The 18,903-nt window shown below is 45.7% G+C and overlaps 1 long non-coding RNA gene and 2 other non-coding genes across 3 annotated transcripts; all 3 read left to right on the top strand.

Annotated features, from left to right (window-relative positions):
• The first annotated feature begins 4,735 nt into the window (after nucleotides 1-4,735).
• On the top strand, nucleotides 4,736-4,842 carry LOC122449098. The gene has a single exon (XR_006271901.1). It is a non-coding gene; the product is annotated as a U6 spliceosomal RNA (small nuclear RNA).
• A 1,928-nt stretch (nucleotides 4,843-6,770) lies between these two features.
• On the top strand, nucleotides 6,771-9,528 carry LOC122448507. The gene is made up of 2 exons (XR_006271639.1): nucleotides 6,771-6,851; nucleotides 8,702-9,528. It is a non-coding gene; the product is annotated as an uncharacterized LOC122448507 (long non-coding RNA).
• A 1,992-nt stretch (nucleotides 9,529-11,520) lies between these two features.
• LOC122449022 lies at nucleotides 11,521-11,626 on the top strand. Its single transcript, XR_006271841.1, has one exon. It is a non-coding gene; the product is annotated as a U6 spliceosomal RNA (small nuclear RNA).
• Nucleotides 11,627-18,903: the final 7,277 nt, after the last annotated feature.

The following is an 18,903-nucleotide window of genomic DNA, read 5'->3' on the forward strand; positions in this document are numbered from 1 at the left end:
GTAACTTGAAAAGTTAAAAATAAAATAAAATAAAATAAAAAGGTAATTTGAGGGACTTCCCTGGTGGTCCGGTGGCTAAGACTCTGTGCTTCCAATGCAGGGGGCCCAGGTTCAACCACTGGTCAGGGAACTAGATCCCACATACCACAACTTAGAGTTCACATGCTGCAACTAAGACCCAGAATAGCCAAACACATAAATAATTTTGTAAATAGAAAAATGCAATTATTCTTTTAAAAAGATAACTTGAAACAGTCAAGAGCTGTCAGACGGTCCAACAGTCAAGTTCTTTGAAAGTAAAACAAGGTATTGTGAATGAGTGAACAGGAAGTAACAAAAAGGGTTCAATTAAAAGTGCTGAGGATGCGATGACCTCACGTCAGGGGGTCAGGGAGAGCCTCCCCGAAGAGGCGAATCTGGGCTGAGATCTGGAGGCTGACGAGGGGCTGGGGTAAAGGAACGCCAGGGAGCCGCAAGTGTCAAAGCCCTGCAGCAGGAGCCAGCTGAGCATCTTAGAGGCTGAGCACAGTGGTCCGTGTGGCTGGAGCAGAGTGGGAGACGATGGAGTCTGAGAGGTGGGCAGGACCAGGTGGGACCATGAGAATGATCATAGATTGTATTCTGGGGGCCATGGGAAACTCTCAGACGTTTTCCAATAGGAAAGTGATGTGATTTGATTCACGTTCTTAAAAGGTCACCCTTTGCTGTGTAGTGCATGGACTCCAAGGAACAAGAAGGGAAGCAGAAAAGCCCAGAGGTGACCTGTGCGGTGCTTCAGGGGAGAGACAATGACAGCTTGAATAGACTGGTGTGGTAGGAGGAATTCTAAGGTGGTCCCCCTCAAAATGCTCCCCCCCTTCCCGGTCTCTGCGCACTTTCTCCATACTTAATCAGACACAAATTTAGGAGCTTCTGTAAAGGGATTCTGCAGGCGCAATGAAGGTCCCAAGCCAGTGACTTTGTGATGTAGAGATTATCCTTGTTGGGCCTTCCTTAATCAGGTGAACACTTGGGGTTAGGAGGTCCCAGGGAGCTCTTTTTGGCAAATAAAATTAGAAGCAGGAGAGGGATTTGCCATGAGGGCTAAAGCTCTCAGGACAGATGCTGTGGTTGCCAGGGGCTAGGGCTGTGTCAGGGGGGTTTAAATACAAAGGCGTATAGGGGAGGGGTCTTGGGGTGATGGAAATGTTCTGTATCTTGACTGTGGTGGGGTTACATCACTATATACAGTTGCCAAAACTTGCAGACCCATGCATGAAAAGGAGTCGGATTTAGAATATGGAAATTAATACCTTAGTTTTTTTTTTTAATGTAAGAAAAAAAGCCAGAGTTGATTGAACTCATTTAAAAGAGGATGTATAGGTTGCAGAGCGCTATAGGGGTGACTGCAGTCTGGGTCCCTCCACCATCCTGGTCAGAAAGAAGAAAAGGAGGACTTCCCCAGTGGTCCAGTGGGTAAGATTTAGCCTTCCAATGCAGGGGATATGGGTTTGATCCTTAGTCAGGGAGCTAAGATTCTACCTGCTTTGCAGCTCCAAAACCAAAGCATAAAGCAAAAGTATAATTGTAAAAAAATTCAATACTTTTTTTAAAAAAAGAAAGAAAGAAGGAGGAAAAGGGCCCAAAACAGGTGACACAGATGTCAATGGAGAGGGAAAGCAATTCGGGCAACAATGGCTGCGGGCCTACTGTGTGCTGAGGGTGCTGCCTCACTCCCTGTCTCACGTGGCTGGCTCAATGGGCCGGGGGCAGGTTCAGTGAACCGTACCTGATTTACAGATGAGAGTAAATGACTTGCCCTGGATCCACACAGACCCTCACAGCGGTGTGCCTTGCACTCTCTTCTCTGTTTGTCGAATGAATGAACACGTGAATGAACGAATGAACACGTGAATGAATGAATGAATGAATGAATGAATGTCACTGTGCCCCAGATGCTGAGGCGTCACCAGCAAGTTCAAACTGAGGATATGAGAACACGGTTTTTTTAGCGAAGTCGGGGCCATAAAACCTGTTCCGTTTCCCCGACTTGTGCAACCCCACCCCTCCCCCTGTGACTCTGAAATTGCTCCCCGGCCTTGAGAAGGGCTCCCTGGGCTTATCTCAGGGGGAGAGTGAAACTGTAAAAGGCCTTTATGGCTTTGAGATCACGTCTGGCAGCAGCAGCGATTGTCGCCATAAACCTGAGCAGCCGTGCTGGGGCGATGCCCGGGGCAGGAGAGTCAGGGGACAGTTGAGAGCTGCCCAGGGATGGCTCCTGCAGAGCTGGCCCCATGCGTCCCACCCTTCAGCCTTGCAGAAACCCAACGGGCAGCAGTGGCTGAGATTTTTTTTTTTTAATTCTTCAATGCACCTTTTTTTTCACATGACATGTCTGAGGTTAGGATATGTCTTTAAATCAATCATATCTGACAATCACTGTTGGTCAAATCAGGTGGAGGTCAAACCTGGTTGGTTCTGGTCATTATTTCCGGTGGCCTGCCTGGTCCACTGCCCCCTCTGTGTATTCCTCACAAAGCACTGATTTAAGGACCATTTGAATCCTGGTTGCTTCCTGAAAACCTTCCATTGACAACTTCCAATAAAAGCAAGAAAGCCCCAGGGTCAAACCTGCAGAATTGGAGTAAACAAGTTGGAAGAAAGTCCTGAAGACCCCATAGTGGAGCATTCTTTCAAGGAGTGGTGGGTGATCAAATTTTAACAGTAATAGAGGACAATACTGCATGAAAAAATATGGACAAGGAAGATGTTGTACAGAAAAGTTATCTGAAAAAAAAAAAAGTTATTTGGATGAGCTGGACGCTGACTGGGAAGAAGTTTTAGGAATTCTTAACTAATTTATTTCACATAGATTCTTCTTTATATCTATCTGCAAGGGTGTCGTATGCTTTTAAAGATAACGTCTAAATAAGTCTCAGAGCTCTTTAATAAAAGTAAAATAAAAATTCTAAGTGATGAGAAAGTGTTATGTCATAACATGTCAGTGTGTTTTCTTTCCTAATAGTACACAAAATGCTAGGGCCTCTTACAGCCTTAAGAAATCTTAGGTTGGATTCTACCCATTTCACAGGTGAGAAAACTAGGGATAAAAGAGGGCATGGGTTAAATAAGGCGGCGGCAGGCGTTGGGGGGGGGGGTCCTCTCTGATAACAGATCCTGTTCTCCGTCTAATACCCAAAGCTGACTTGTACATGGACACTGATTTCCCATCTCCCTCCACAGTCTCACCCCCAGGCAAAGTCTGCCATTCCTAAGGGGGTCTGGGAGGCAGCAAGCTTCCCTGTTGTTCAAAATTTAATCAGGAGAGGGCTTGCCAGAAGCCTTTTGCCCAATGGACCAATGGCCTCTTTTACCCATCACCCAAGTCAGCAGCCTGAGCCTGACTAAGCCCACCCCAGTCTGGGCCAACACACGTCCTTTGGGCTCGGCCTAGAACTATGGCGCATGTGTCCAGCACAACCCCATCCTTAATTGCCTGTCTTGCCCCAAGCAGACTGGACTCTCACCTTATTTTACAGATGAGAAAGCTGAGGTCCAGAGGGTTTGCCTGATTCTCTCATGGTCACAGGTAAGTCAGTGTCAGGAAAAGTCTGGAATCCAGGACTCGAAACTGAATGGCCTTTCCAACTTCACAGATGTCCTCGATCCAGAAGAGGCAGGCTGGGATGAGAGACCAGGGACTCCAAGCGGGTCAGGGGAGAGACTTTCTGGCCAGAGTGACTGCCGAGCCCCGAGCATGTAGTTAGACAGTAAAATACACTGAAGGTCCTTCCCTGGATCTTCTAAGACCCACCAGTTCTGGGACCACTGTGCTTACAGGGGTGGTAGAGGCGCTGTCTTATTCAGAGGATGGGGCCAAACTACACTCACCATCTTTCCCATTCACGTCAGGTCCAGCCTCTCCCTCTTAAAATCCTCCGGTGGCTTCCCATTATTTCTAGAACCAAATCTGACCTCCTCAGCAGGGCCCCAACATCCTACATAAAGTGGCTCCTGACTGCTTCTCTGAGATCCTCTCCTATCACCCTGCCCCTTGTTCACTCTGTTCCAACCCCTTGGCCTCCCCTTTGTTCCTCAAAACACCAAAACGCTTCTCATCTCACAGCTTCACAGCCTTTACCCTGATGTTCCATTTTTCTGGAACATTCTTTCCTCAACTCTCCTCCTGGCCAGTTCCTTTTAACCATTCAGGTCTCTGCTCCAATGTCGCCTTTTGGAGTGGCCTTCTCTGACCAAGTTAGCTAAATAGATGAAGCATTGCAGGCTAGATGGTCTCTGTTGCAACTACTTAAATCTGCCGTTACAGAATGAAAGCAGCCATAAACAGTCTGAAGGTGAATGGGCATGGCTGAGTTCCAATAAAACTTTATTGACAAAAGTCAGCAGCAGGTCAGATTGGGCCAGTGACCATAGTTTGCTGACCCTTGCTCTAACTTATCATCTTGTTTGATTTTTGTCATTGTGCTTACCACTCTCTAAAATGATTCCTTTGTGTAATGATTTGTCTTCCTCTGTTCTTGCCGCCCAAACTGTCAACTCTAATCTGCTGTCAGTCTTGTCCAACACTGCTGTGGAAGCCAGTCTCCAAGATGGCCCCCAAGGAGCCCCACTTCCTGGTACACACACTGTCGTGTTGTTCTCTCCCAGACTCAACAGGACTGTCCTGTGTAACCACTAGGATATTGTGGAAATTTAAAAGTGTGACTTTGAAGGCTAGGTTATAAAAGACGTGGTGGTGCTCGCTTCGGCAGCACATATACTAAAATTGGAACGATACAGAGAAGATTAGCATGGCCCCTGCGCAAGGATGACACGCAAATTCGTGAAGCGTTCCATATTTTTTTGAACCAGTCCTAATGAGATGGATGAAGCTGGAGCCCATTATACAGAGTGAAGTAAGCCAGAAAGATAAAGAACATTACAGCATACTAACACATATATATGGAATTTAGAAAGGTGATAACGATAACCCTATATGCAAAACAGAAAAAGAGACACAGAAATACAGAACAGACTTTTGAACTCTGTGGGAGAAGGTGAGGGTGGGATATTTCAAAAAGAACAGCATGTATACTATCTATGGTGAAACAGATCACCAGCCCAGGTGGGATGCATGAGACAAGTGCTCCAGCCTGGTGCACTGGGAAGACCCAGAGGAATCGGGTGGAGAGGGAGGTGGGAGGGGGGATCGGGATTGGGAATACATGTAAATCCATGGCTAATTCATATCAATGTATGACAAACCCACTGGAAAAAAAAAAATAATAATAATAATAAAAAAGAAAAAAAAAAAAAAAGACGTGGTGGTTTTCATTTTGCCATCTTGGATTACTTGCTCTGAGGAATGTTGTAAGGAACCTCAAGCAGCCTTGTGGTGGGGTCCACATGGGGAGGAGCTGAGGCCTCCTGTCAGCTGCCGGCCATGTGAGTGCACCATCTCAGAAGTGGATCTTCCAGCCACGGTCAAGCCCTGGCTGCCAATTTGATTGCAACCTCATGAAAGACCCTAAGCCAGACCATCCAGCTAAGCCACTCCTGAAGTCCTATCATACAAAAATTGTGATGTCAAAAATGTTTGCTGCTTCAAGCTAGGATAATTTATTATACAGCCATAGATTAAAAAAGAAGAAACAAAACAGTTGCCCAGCACAATGATTGGCTCAGTAAGTACTGGTGAATAAAAAAACTAGGTGCTTAATAAATATTATAGAATAACACATTTAAATAAATATTTAAAAGATATACATGTAATATTATATAAACATATGTAAAAATACAAACTCAATAATATAGAAGGGCACAAGTAAGACTTTCCAAATTCACTAACAGTCCTTGGACAAGGTGCCTATGCAAGAATTCTTCCAATATTGAGACGCTAAGCTTCTTGAGTTCTCAGTTTCTATGTTTCTAATATTCTGTGATTATATGACTCTGAGATTTTAGGTTTCTATCTCACCAAATCCATAATTCTAAGACTTTGTGATTCTCTGATTCTGACATAGTATGAATCATCTATCAATACATCTCATCCTCTCATCCTCGGTTACCTCCTGAGATGGTTAGATGGCATCATTGACTCAGTGGACATGACTTTGAACCAACTCCAGAAGATAGTGAAGGACATGGAAGCCTGACATACTACAGTCCCTGGGGTCACAAAGAGCTGGATATGACTAAGAACAGAACAACAACATCAACACATATTTTTGTTCAGAAACTCTTTTTTCCAGGCACAATGTCAGGAGCTAGGGGCATGGTAGAGAAAAGACGATGCCTGTTCCTGCCCTCCAGTGCCTCTTGAGCTCCTGGGGACACAGGCAAGCACATAGGCATATATGATCCACAGTGAATGTCATACAGGTAGACAAGAACTGTGGGTGGGGGTGGGGAAGGAGGTAACAACCTGGCCTCCTTGGGAGGGGTGTGAGCAGAAATAGCTTCCCAGAGGAGTTAGGAAAAGAGAGAGAGTATTCAACCAGAGAAAGGGAATGCTAGAGTACACTGTGTTCCAAGTGAGTGGAACAGCAAGTGCAAAGGTCCAGGGGTTAGGGAGAGAGAGAGTATGTGGCATATCTGGTAAATTAAACCAAGGTTTTTCCGAGTTGGTGCAGAGCTGGGGGTGGGGTGCTGGAGAGAGACAGAGTGGCAAGAGACTTATGGCCAGATGACAGATGACTTAGTAAACCATGTCAAGGAATTTGAACTTTATCCTGAGGGCAAAGGGGAGCCCATGAAGGGTTTTAAGAGAAAGAGTGACACAGTCTGCTTAGAGTTTAGAAAAATGCCTCTGGCTGCTGCTTGTAGTTTTGGGAAGAAGAGAGACCAGGGAGGAGGCTGGAACAAGATGCCAGGTGAGAGAAGAGGCCTGAATGCGTGGGAAATGAGCCCGAGAGAGATGCTTAATCCATGGTGTGGTGATCAGTGCGTGTGTGGACTGTACTGGTCACCTGTGAACCCAGCCCTCCTGGACTTCTAAGGTTCTCTGACTCTGTGCTCAAAACTCCATACCTCTCCAACACAAAATACCTGTTGATATCACTATATAATCCCTGACCTCACAATGCCCAGCATCTCTCCTTTCTGAGCCTCAGTTTTCCTTGTTTGCAAAGTGGGGGTCATCAAGACCTTCCTTGCAAAGTAGCCGGGAACTGAGGGCTGGTGTGTGGTCAGCATCTAAAACAAGGCAGGTGGTCCATCTGTGGGAGGCAACTTTGCCCCAAGTGCTGGAAATACAGGTATTGTCAGGAAAGAACCGAGTCTTATGGTGACAAGACAGATCAGAAAGGAAGAACAGAGGTAAGGACTAGCCCTGTTCTCGTCTGCTCCTGGTGACCTGGGTTGCTCTGGTTTCTGGGCTTCTGGCTGGGCAAATGGTGCCCAGATTTGTTTGCTTGCTTCCAGGTACTGTCAGGTATACCAGTTGGCCATCAGGCTCCCTGTAACTGTAGCTTGATAGCCTTCCCAATTCCTCCCTTTGATCTTAAACTCCCCTGAGAGCTTCACACACCAGCTGGGGGTAGCCCGGCAGGGTCTAGTCTTTCCCGGGCAGCTCAGAGACAGGCTAAGTGCTACCCGGTTGGCTGGAGCCAACCAGCTCCCAAGTCAGCCCATGCTCAAAGTTACAGTACTGTAGGCACTCTCTTCTTAGACAACGATTCTGTTGGCTCAGTCAAGAACATGTCTTTGGAGACAGAAACCTCATTCATCTCCCCAAAATGACAATACCTGGGCCTGAAAGAGACCCAAGGCTCTTTTGTTACAATTTGCTTCTTGCCAGTGGTTCAGCTTTGAAAAAGTGAAAGTGTTAGTTGCTTAGTCATGTCCGACTGTTTGCAATCCCATGGACCCATGGACCCCAGGCTCCTCTGTCCAAGGGTTTCTCTAGGCAAGAACACTGAAGTGGCTTGCCATTCCCTTCTCCAGGGGGGATCTTCCCAACCTAGGGATTGAACCTGGATCTCCTACATTGCAGGCAGATTCTTTACTGTCTGAGCTACCAGGTTCACTTTTAATTCCATTTAATTCAGAAACTATCAGTTGAACTACACAACTGTGGGCAAACCCCACAGAGCTGACAGGACCCTTGGAGATACTCCTTTCTTGGAAGAGTATATGGGAAGCTGAGAGTGATGTGCCTAAAACTACATGGAGTTTTGTGAAGCGTTGGGCTTGGAGTTCAAGGCCAGAGCTCTCCACCTGTTTCTCTGCACACAGCAGGGGCTCCACAAACATCAGTGAAATTAAGTCAAATTAGGAGTTTGTGACATGCATCATATACATTACTAGCTAGCATTTGCACTATTTCTAGAAGTAAGAGGAGCCTGGAGAGAAAGGTGGCCTCTGGGAGGTGAGTTGGGCAGCTGGGGTCAGGAGTGGGAGGAAGCTCTACTTTTAATTTCCTGGCTTTGTACCTTTCGAATGTTTTAGAACAGAGTCAATCAATCAAACAAACAATCATGATTAAATAAACAATGAAGTGGGAGCCAGGCTCTTTTGTAACTCCATGCCTTTGTACATGCTGTTCCGTCTGGGTGAAATACCCTTTCCCGGTTTGCCCTACCTGGAAAACTCCTACGCAAGTTACTACAAGACTGGACTCAAACGTCCAGGGTCTGAGGCCTGCTGCTGCCTCCCTGTGATGGTTCCTGTCTGTCCGTCCAGCACCTCCACACACCCTCATCGGCTCTGTTTTATGCACCAGGAGACGCCCATGCCTCCTGACTTCTCACCGGATTCTGCCAAAGAGAGCCATCAAGGGGAGAATAAAAGGCATGATGAGGAAGAAGCATGGATAGTTACGCCACGTTTCCCCTCATGTGACAGAGCCTGCATTTCTCCGTGGCCTCACTTCCACAGTTTCAGCTACTTCTGGGAGCAGTAACACTGTTCCTTCTCTCACTCCTGTAGGTCTGGGGGTGAGATCAGTGCCCCACGTTCTAGACCCTGGGTGCCTCAGTGCTCCCTGAAGTGTCCCTTAGCCTGCCCACACCTCTGTAAACACGCCATTCATTAAATCTGCCTGTTGAGCCAGTGGTTCTCGACCTGGAGGTCTTGCTTCCCAGGAGACATTTGGCAAGATCTGAAGTCCTCTTCAGTTGTCATGACTGGTTGTGAGGGTGCTGCTGGACCAAGTGGGTGCAGGCCAGGGATGCTGCTAAACATCCCCCGATGAACAAGGCAGCTCCTCTCCCCAACAGAGAATTATTCTGCCCCAAATGTTAATGGTGGGACTTCCCCGGTGGTTCAGTGGTGAAGAGTCCGCCTGCCAATGGGTTCCATCACTGGTCTGGGAAGATGGGTTCCATCACTGGTCTGGGAAGACCCCACCCGTCATGAGGTAACTAAGCGCGTGCTCCCCAACTACTGAAGCCCATGCATCCTAGAGACCACGTGCTCCGTAACAAGAGAAGCCACCGCAATGAGGAGCCTGAGCACTGCAGTGAACAGTAGCCCCCACCCGCCCCTAGAGAAAGCTTGTGCGCAGCAGTGAAGGCCCAGTGCAGTCACAAATAAATAAGTATAAATAAATAAAATGGCTATGTTAATTTTTTTTTTTAAAGTAAGAGCCCCAGTCTGTTATGTTACAGTGAAGGGTCACTATCAGGCAGACCAAAGGTGACCAGTTGATCCTTTTTCGCCCAGGACGTTTCCACTTTTGAATTCCATGGACTGTATAGTCTATGAGGTCGCAAAGAGTTGGATACAACTGAGCAACTTTCACTCTCCAGTTCCTGAAAGCCCTCTCAGTCTTGGGCAAACTGAGATGGTCTGTCACCTTAGCAGGTCAGATGATTGGCCTGCCCACAAAATTTAAAAATAATAAAAGGCTAGCATATGTTGAATATTTATTATGTGCCAGATGTTTGTCTAACGTTGTTATAAGTATTAGCTCATTTAATCTTCATAAGAACTCAGTGAGGTAAATATTAGTACTGTGTACTAAACTTTGTACTGTGGCACAGAGAGAGACCACAATTACCTGAGGTCACATAGCTCCTGAGTATTAGAGCCAGGATTTGATTCCAAATCATCAGAATCATATTTAATTATGGCCTTTACTATACGTTTGAATACAGTTGACCCCAAACAAAGTTGGGGTTACAGGCACCCATCCCTGGTGCAGTCAAAAATCTGTGTATAACTTATATCAGCCCTCCTTACAAGCAGTTCCTCCATAGTAGTGGTTTCTCCAGTACCCACAGTTCTGCACCCATGGATTCAACCAACCATGGATTGTGCTCTATTGTAATATTCACTATTGAAAAATATCTGCATAAAGGTGGAGCCACACAGTTCAAATCCATGTTGTTCAAGGGTCAACTGTATATTTTAAAAGATCTTTTAATTAACAATAATAATGACAATGGGCTTCCCAGGTGGCACTAGTGGTAAAGAATCTCCCTGCCAATGCAGGAGACATAGATGCAGATTCGATCTCTGGGTCGGGAAGATCCCCTGGAGGAGGGCATGGCAACCCACTCCAATATTTTTGCCTGGTTAATCCCATGGACAGAGGCAGCCTGGTGGGCTAATGGTCCATTGGGTCTCAAAGAGTCAGCACAACTAAAGCAACACCACACACGCATGAAATAATGATAATAACAATAACTGTGAAATCTATTTTAAAACATTTTTTGAAATAGTAATAATGATAATATATGTGTGTGTGTATGTGTATATATATATATATTTCTATATTTGGCTGCACCACCAAGAGACCTACGGGATCTTAATTCCCTGACCAGGGATCGAACATGTGCCCCCTACAGTAGAAGCGTAGTCTTAGCAGCTGATTGCCTGGGAAGTCCTAAATTTTTAAGCATTCAAATATACCTTCCAAACTTTAACCCAGTGGAGACAATTTATATTCTAACTTAAATGACCAGATTTGCCTGTTGTGTAGACCACAGAATAAAGCATGTTGGAGCCACCTCTGCTAAATTAAAGCTGGAGTGGAAGACTCAAATGTTTACAGGGCCAAACAACAAGGTCCTACTAAATAGCACAGGGACCTGTATTCAATATCCTGTGATAAACCATAATGGAAAAGAATATGAAAAAGAATGTATATACATATATGTATAACCGAATCTCTTTGCTGTATAGTAGAAATCAGCATAACATTGTAAGTCAACTGTACTTCAATAAAATAATTTTTAAAAAATAAAGGTCATACATAACTAACAAACATAAAATGCTTACAGGGCCAGGTGTGCAATGTTGGTGGGTAAGGCGGGCCTGTGCAATAGGGGGTGGTGGGACTGTGGCAAAATGGGAACAGAAAGCATTGTTGAGAAGGGGCAGCCGGGACTCAGCTCCAGGCACTTGAGCTTGGGGGCCCAGCGACAGCAGATCTTCTAAGAGAGGCCAGACATTGATTTTTAACAGCAACCAAGACAGTGAAAAAAAAACAAAAACACCAGGTGCATAAAGCAAAACTTATCTGTGGGTCAAATCCAGTCCCTGCCCACTACCCCCTAGTGACCTACTGTTTTTGGGGTTTGTTTAAATCACTATTTGGTGCTTGCTTCAGCAGCACATATAGTAGAACTGGAAAAACACAGAGAATATTAGCACGACTCCTGTGCAAGGGTGACGTGCAAACTCATGAACCCTCCATATTTTGGGGAGGGGACATGTGTAACATATAGCTGACTCTGTTGTACAGCAGAAACTGACACAAAAATGTAAAGCCATTAAACGGCAATAAAAAAAGAAAAAATAATAATACACACAAAAAACATTTAAACATTTTACAAATCGCTTTTTGAAATTGTGGTATATTCATACAATATATGAATTCATAATAAAAGTACATGCAAAAAACACTTAAGCATTTTAAAAATGGCTTTTGAAATTGTGGTATATTCATACAATGAAATGCTACATAGCAATGAGAATGAACAGACTCTCGCTGTAAAAAATACGGATGAATCTCTCAAACACAAGCCAGGTACAAATGAATACATCCTGCATTCCATGTCTATGAAAGTTCAACAGACCAAAATAACCTAGGGCATTGAGGGTCAAGATCATGGTTGCTCTGTAGAGAGGTGAGCTGTGAATGACTAGAAGAGTCACAGGAAGGCTTGGGGGGCTGGCCAGGGTCCCTGTCTTCTGGGTGCCAAGGACACCATGGTGTTCTTTTTGTGAGGACTACTGAGGTGTACACTTAGGCTTGGTGCATTTTTTAGAAATGTATGTTGGATACTTTATATAAAAATTTTGAAACATACATATACACAGACTTTTACCATTTGGAAATATTTCTCTGGGTGAAGCAGGATTGCACTTGAATACAAAGGAAGCCAAATGCTGGAATAATTGACTTCAGAGGCTGGGTTTCCCTGCAGAAAGCTTCTGAGAGCTCTTTGTCGGGTATATAAAAAGAACACATTGTCAGGAATGCCCTGATTCGAAATTATGGCATTCAATAAAACAGCTCCATGCATCTCAAGGATCATTTGTATATCAATAACTGTGCTGAGAATCCTGTAGATTTTCTTCATTTCTTTTACTCAGATTCTTGGGTGTTTGGAATTGTAAAATAACTTTCTATATCGTTTATATATTAGGCTTCGATAGAAAAAGGGGTTTTGTGGCTAAGAAAATACGAGAACCTGAAGGTTGAGCTTCTAAGTCCTGCCTATCAGAAGCAGTGTCCAGACAGCAGGACGTGTCTGGAGGTGATTCAAGGACCGGGATGATGGGAGGGGAGTGTCCGTGTAAGGAGGGAGTCGGGGGAGGGGAGGCTGCGGCCATTTCTCAGAGGGCGTGTCTCCACTTACAAAGGGCCTTTCTATCCTCAGTCATCTCTTCAGCAAACACGTCCCAAGTGCCCACTCCGTGCCAGGTTACAAGTGTGCAAATTAATTTTAGAATCACAAAGACGGGACTCCTAACACTGCCAAGACACCATCAGAGCCTGTGACTGGGACCCTCGCTGGGTTCCGCCCACCTCCTAAACAACCCAGAAGGACCCCTCCTCACCGCCTCCGCCCTCCACCCTGCTCCTGACATTTACCATCCCCAACCCCATGGGCACTCCCTCACTCATCTCCCTGCCCCTCTCAGCCCCTAAATCAGCTCTCTTCAGAGTGTTTCTACCAATCACAAATCAGAAGGCGTTCACTCCTGGAGTCCCCTGGTGGTCTAGACGTTAAGGAATCACCTGCCAATCCAGAGGACATGGTTCGATCCTTGGTGTGGGAAGATTCTACCTGTCGTGGGAAAACTAAACCTGAGTGCCACAACTACTGCAGCTCATGCACCCTAGAGCCCATGCTCTGCCAGAAGAGAAGCTGCTGCGATGAGAAGCCCGCAAACTGCAACTAGAGAGTAGCCCCCACTTGTTGCAACTAAAAGCCCACATGTAGCAGCGAAGACCCAAGGAAGACCCAGCACAGCCATAAATAAATAAATAAATTTTTCTTTTTTTAAAAAAAAGAGAGGACACTCACTTCTATCTTAGCCAACTTGAAAGTTATACCCAGGCCACAGAGAGTGACATCCGAATTCCTTCCACAGCTCCCAGGCCCCACACCGATCTCCTCTTCTCCCCTCTCCCCAGTAACACAGGTCCAGTTCAGGGCCATTGCTCTCACTGTTCTCTCGACTTGGACATCTCTTCTCCTACCTCTTCAAATGTCTGCTGATTCTTTTTTTTTTAAGTTTTTTGATGTGGACCATTTTTTAAGGCTTTACTGAATTTGTTAAAACATCGCTTCTCCTCTATGCTTTGGATTTTTGGCTGCAAAGCTTGTGGGGTCTTAGTTCGCTGACCAGGGATAGAACCTGCGTCCTCTGCATTGCAAGGTGTATTCTTAACCACTGGGCCACCAGCAAAGTCTCTATCTGCTGGTTCTTGCAATTCAGATGTCACCACAAATGTCAGCCAACCCCAGCAATGGACAACACAGGGGCCTCTCCAGGGAGGACTGCAAAGCTGGGGACAGGAGGATGGCGGGCAGAACCATCCTGGGTGGTGTTGTATACTCTTTGAATTTTATACCATGTGCATATTCAAAGATTATTAATTTTAAACAGAAGTATCTCCTTCGGGAGGCCTCTCTGGAAATTGACCTTTCCTAGTTACTTCCTCTTACAGTGCTTCAATTCTCCTTTATGAAGTGTTTAATACATTTTGTAACTGCCTTGGGTTTTGTCTTGCTTTACTTTAACTCTCTTAAAACTTCTTTATTTTTGGCTGCACATGGAGGGGTTCTCTAGCTGTGGCGATCGGGGGCTACTCTCTAGTTGCAATCTGTGGGCTTCTCATTGCAGTGGCTTCTCTTCGTTGTGGAGCACAGGCTCTGGGGCACACAGGCTTTAGTAGTTGCAGCTTGCAGACACTAGCGCTCGGGCTCAGTAGTCGTGGTGCTCAGGTTTAATTGCCCCACTGCATGTGGAATCCTCCTGGACCAGGGATGGAACCCAGGTCTCTTGCATTGGCAGGTGGGTTCTTAACCACTGGACCACCAGGGAGGTCCTTGACTCTCTTTTTAGTTTATTTCTATCTCCCCATCAGAAGCACAGGAACTTTTGTCTTCTCTACCACTTAGCACAGTCTGGGCAGACAGTAGGTCTTCAAAAAATATTTATTGAATAAGTAAAGAAGAGGAGGGAGGGAGAGAAGGGAGGATGCCTGGGATGATAATGGAGTTACCCAGGCAAAACTAGGGCTGGGAGCGTTGGGGTTTGAGGACCTGAAGAAGGTCAGGCTGATGGGACTGGAGATGTAAAAGCCAGACAATGAGGCAGGCAAGATAATGTCCATTTTACAGGTGAGGAGTCGAAGACTCAGACAGGGCAACGGACTTGCCTAAGTCATCCAGGAGGCCAGGGTCTCAATTTGGAATCTAGGTCCCAACTCAAGGTTAAATAGAATCTCATAGTGTTTGAGCACTTACATGTACTGACTTATGAGTTGGGTATTAGCATCACTTCCTCATTTAACTGATGAAGAAATCAGGGCACAGGGTGGTTGAGTGACTTGCCCTGGTCACACAGGAAGTAGCTGAGCCTAAAACCTTTCCCTGGCTCTTGAGGGCTCCCAGTTTCCACCCCCCAGTCTTCCCAAGCCTCTGCCCTCACAAAAGTTCCCACTTATCCCCCGGAGGAGCTTTGAGTTCAAAGCCTGACACACTCTAGAGCTTTGGACTAAGGCAGGAAACTCTGTGAAACGTTCTGGGAGCCGGGTTCCCCCCAACTCCAAACTGAAAGAAGGCAAAAGTAGCCCTGCTGTGAGAAAAAAGTGATAAAAATAATTATACGACTTGTTAAGTGATAAAAAATAATTGTAGGGCTCCTGGCAAACAGCCCGAGCCGTAGAGATACGGTCTAATGATAGCAGGAATTTATGGCTCTGTGGGCCCAGCCTTTCTGAGGCGGGGGTGATAGGAGATGGGGTCACGAGTGGGGTCACGGGCAGAAAACTCCCAGCAGCCCCTTCTTGGGGTGAGGCCTGAGCCCCTCCCCTACAAGCCTGGGCAGTGATTTCTGGGGCTCTCTGACAGGCACACCCCAGCCAATGGGCCCCATTAGTCATCCATCTGGTTGTGGCTTGGGTCTCTTGCCACTTGCCTCTTTAAAAACCTATAAACTAGGGGACTTTCCTGGTGGTCCAGCAGCTAAGACTCCTCGTTTCCAATGCAGGGGGCCCAGGTTTGATCCCTGGTCCAGGAACTAGACCTCACATGGTGCAACTAAAATCCATGTGAAAAAACCCTATGAACTATTAGCACTTTATAGTGACTTGGTTCAGTAACTAATTCTCGGGGTCCTGGGGGAAGGTAGGGAACAGCCTTTGGAGGTGAAGTGAGATCCTGAGGGCACAGTGACCCATTCCTCCTGCATAAGAGGACGTTTTCTGAGGTCCCCATCTGTGCCTACTCTAATGAGGCCAGGGGGAAGGTGATGACTAGACACTGTGAGTTGCTCAGGGTCAGAGTGCCCCGCAGGGGGACATCGGGCTGGGCAGTGGGTTCCAGGTCTAAGGACTGCAGTCTTCCCACCACAAAAAAGACTGGGAGTGGCTTATCCCTAGAAGCATTCACAGCTAATTCTTAAAGACATCAAATTAGAACTCTAGTTGTTTTTATGGAAAACAAAATCTATGTACCATAAAAGTTCAGATAATGCAGAGAAGCACAAAGAAGAAAATTCAAAACACTGACGTATTACCACCCAGAGGAAAAAAAAAAAAACACCCGTAGCAGAAGTGGCAGAGCTCTGGGATCAAGAGCACAGCCTCTGAGACCAAAGTGCCCCGATCCAGGTGGCAGCTCTGTGCTACCTGGGCAGCCTACAGAGTGCCAACTGTCTGCCTGCACAATTGTCTAAGGCAGCACCTGTCACACAGGTCTGTTAGGAGCATTACTTCCAGAGGACCTAGCACAGCACCCACACAGAATGAGTGCTGTTACCTAAGTGACTGCTCAATGAATCCTTCTCATGCATGTTCTGTACATACAGCTTACACCCATGAAATGGATTTTCAAATATACTCAATGTGGTAGTCTAGGTATCTTTCTACGTCCTTTAAGTTCATTTATGTAAGAAAGGCTTTCCATTTTTCTACAGTAATCAGAACTTTTTAATTAATTAATTGACTTATTAATTTATTGGCCTCAAAAGAGGTGGCAAGAATACACAGGAGCACTATACAAAAAAGATCTTCATGACCCAGATAATCACGATGGTGTGATCACTCACCTAGAGCCAGACATCCTGGAATGTGAAGTCAAGTGGGTCTTAGGAAACATCCCTATGAACAAAGCTAGTGGAGGTGATGGAATTCCAGTTGAGCTATTTCAAATCCTGAAAGGTGATGCTGTGAAAGTGCTGCACTCAATATGCCAGCAAATTTGGAAAACTCAGCAGTGGCCACAGGACTGGAAAAGGTCAGTTTTCATTCCAATCCCAAAGAAATGCAATGCATGAGAAAGCTCAAACTACAACACAATTGCACTCATCTCACACGCTAGTAAAGTAATGCTTAAAATTCTCCAAGCCAGGCTTCAGCAATACGTGAACCGTGAACTTCCAGATGTTCAAGCTGGTTTTAGAAAAGGCAGAGGAACCAGAGATCAAATTGCCAACATATGCCGGATCATCGAAAAAGCAAGACATTCCAGAAAAACATCTATTTCTGCTTTATTGACTATGCCAAAGCCTTTGACTGTGTGGATCACAATAAACTGTGGAAAATTCTGAAAGAGATGGGAATACCAGACCACCTGACCTGACTCTTGAGAAACCTGTATACAGGTCAAGAAGCAACAGTTAGAGCTGGACATGGAACAAGAGACTGGTTCCAAATAGGAAAAGGAATACGTCAAGGCTGTATATTGTCACCCTGCTTATTTAACTTATATGCAGAGTACATCATGAGAAACTCTGGACTAGAGGAAGCACAAGCTGGAATCAAGATTGCTGGGAAAAATATCAATAACCTCAGATATGCAGATGACACCACCCTTATGGCAGAAAGTGAAGAACTAAAGAGCCTCTTGATGAAAGTGAAAGAGGAGAGTGAAAAAGTTGTCTTAAAGCTGAACATTCAGAAAACTAAGATCATGGCAAATAGATGGGGAAACAGTGAAAACAGTGGCTGACTTTATTTTTTTGGGCTCCAAAATCACTGCAGATGGTGATTGCAGCCATGAAATTAAAAGATGCTTACTTCTTGAAAGGAAAGTTATGACCAACCTAGACAGCATATTAAAAAGCAGAGACATTACTTTGCCAACAAAGGTCCGTCTAGTCAAGGCTATGGTTTTTCCAGTGGTCATGTATGGATGTGAGAGTTGGACTATAAAGAAAGCTGAGCGCCGAAGAATTGATGCTTTTGAACTGTGGTGTTGGAGAAGACTCTTGAGAGTCCCTTGGGCTGCAAGGAGATCCAACCAGTCAATCCTAAAGGAGATCAGTCCTCGATGTTCATTGGAAGGACTGATGCTGAAGCTGAAACTTCAATACTTTGGCCACCTGATGCAAAGAGCTGACTACTTTGAAAAGACCCTGATGCTGGGAAAGATTGAGGGCAGGAGGCGAAGGGGACGACAGAGGATGAGATGGTTGGATGGCATTACCGACTCAATGGACATGGGTTTGGGTGAACTCTGGGAGTTGGTGACGGACAGGGAGGCCTGGCATGCTATGGTTCATGGGGTCGCAAAGAGTTGGACACGATTGAGAGACTGAATGGAACTGAACTGATGCAGCATGTGGGATATTAGTTCCCCAACCAGGGATCAAATCTGTGCCCCCTACAGTGGAAGTGTACAGTTCTAACCATTGAACAGCTAGGGAATTCCCTGGAAGGAAAGTTTTGATTTAAGAGTTGAGCAGCTTGCACATTCAAAAGCCCCTTCCTGACTGCATATTCCTACCAACATCCCTTCAGAGGTGTTTGTACCTGCGGAGAGCTTTCTGCGGACGCCCAAGGCAATTCTGCGTAGAGAGATGGAAACTAGAGCCCGCAGACAGCAAATAACATGCCCAGGGTCACAAAGCTGGAACTTGAATCTCTCACATCTGAACTCCAGAAACAGAACTCAAGACAGAAAATTTGCACTGAGACATCCAGGAGGGTTTTAGAGTCAATTGGATGTGACCCTGAATTCCTGTTCTGCCAGTACTAGCTGAATCACCTCAGGCCAGCCTCTTAACCTCCCTGAGCATCAGTTTTCTCATCTGTAAAATGGGGCTGCTGAGCCCCATTACACACTGTTGCCATAGAGATTGCTGTGCTTAGTCGTGTCTGATTCTTTGCAACCCCATGGACTGTAGCTCTTGAGGAGCCCGCAGGCTCCTCTGTCCATGGAATTTTCCTGGCAAGAATACTGTTGTGGATTGCAATTTCCTACTCCTGGGGATCTTCCTGACCCAAGGATCAAACCT

This window comes from Cervus canadensis, chromosome 10 (assembly GCF_019320065.1).
Source record: "Cervus canadensis isolate Bull #8, Minnesota chromosome 10, ASM1932006v1, whole genome shotgun sequence".
Lineage (NCBI taxonomy): Eukaryota > Metazoa > Chordata > Mammalia > Artiodactyla > Cervidae > Cervus > Cervus canadensis.